Source organism: Triticum dicoccoides, unplaced genomic scaffold, assembly GCF_002162155.2.
Source record: "Triticum dicoccoides isolate Atlit2015 ecotype Zavitan unplaced genomic scaffold, WEW_v2.0 scaffold57907, whole genome shotgun sequence".
NCBI lineage: Eukaryota > Viridiplantae > Streptophyta > Magnoliopsida > Poales > Poaceae > Triticum > Triticum dicoccoides.
In genome coordinates, this window is record NW_021283484.1 from 1 (window position 1) to 1,009 (window position 1,009).

Consider the following 1,009-nt stretch of genomic DNA (forward strand, 5'->3'; position numbering starts at 1 on the left):
CAATGTACAATCGTCTTTGTAGTGGAGCTGGGAGGGGCAAGGATAAGGGACGAAGACCGGGGTAACATGTCGGATGCGATCATACCAGCACTAAAGCACCGGATCCCATCAGAACTCCGAAGTTAAGCGTGCTTGGGCGAGAGTAGTACTAGGATGGGTGACCTCCTGGGAAGTCCTCGTGTTGCATTCCCTTTTTAATTTTTTTCGCGCCGCTTGCAAAACAAAACGCACGTGTAAGTAATATATTTACCGTGTTTTATTATTTTGCACGAGTGCGGTAAGTCATAGCTGGGTGCTCACGATTCACGGGTCCAGCGTCGGCGTTGTGGCGCGGCAAGCGTGCACTGGTGCGGTTGAGAGGGAGGGGTGGAAACCGCGTTAAACTCGTCTCCGTAGTTGAGAGGGAGCGGCCAAAGCAATGTACAATTGTCTTTGTAGTGGAGCTGGGAGGGGCAAGGATAAGGGACGAAGACCGGGGTAACATGTCGGATGCGATCATACCAGCACTAAAGCACCGGATACCATCAGAACTCTGAAGTTAAGCGTGCTTGGGCGAGAGTAGTACTAGGATGGGTGACCTCCTGGGAAGTCCTCGTGTTGCATTCCCTTTTTAATTTTTTTCGCGCCGCTTGCAAAACAAAACGCACGTGTAAGTAATATATTTACCGTGTTTTATTATTTTGCACGAGTGCGGTAAGTCATAGCTGGGTGCTCACGATTCACGGGTCCAGCGTCCGCGTTGTGGCGCGGCAAGCGTGCACTGGTGCGGTTGAGAGGGAGGGGTGGAAACCGCGTTAAACTCGTCTCCGTAGTTGAGAGGGAGCGGCCAAAGCAATGTACAATCGTCTTTGTAGTGGAGCTGGGAGGGGCAAGGATAAGGGACGAAGACAGGGGTAACATGTCGGATGCGATCATACCAGCACTAAAGCACCGGATCCCATCAGAACTCCGAAGTTAAGCGTGCTTGGGCGAGAGTAGTACTAGGATGGGTGACCTCCTGGGAAGTCCT

General features: G+C 51.9%; 2 non-coding genes and 1 pseudogene across 2 annotated transcripts; all 3 read left to right on the top strand.

Annotated features, from left to right (window-relative positions):
- Positions 1 to 71: 71 nt before the first annotated feature.
- LOC119347084 lies at positions 72 to 190 on the top strand. Its single transcript, XR_005168123.1, has one exon. It is a non-coding gene; the product is annotated as a 5S ribosomal RNA (ribosomal RNA).
- Positions 191 to 487: 297 nt separating this feature from the next.
- LOC119347085 lies at positions 488 to 606 on the top strand. The gene has a single exon (XR_005168125.1). It is a non-coding gene; the product is annotated as a 5S ribosomal RNA (ribosomal RNA).
- A 297-nt stretch (positions 607 to 903) lies between these two features.
- Positions 904 to 1,009, top strand: LOC119347086 (annotated as a pseudogene; the record flags this gene model as incomplete).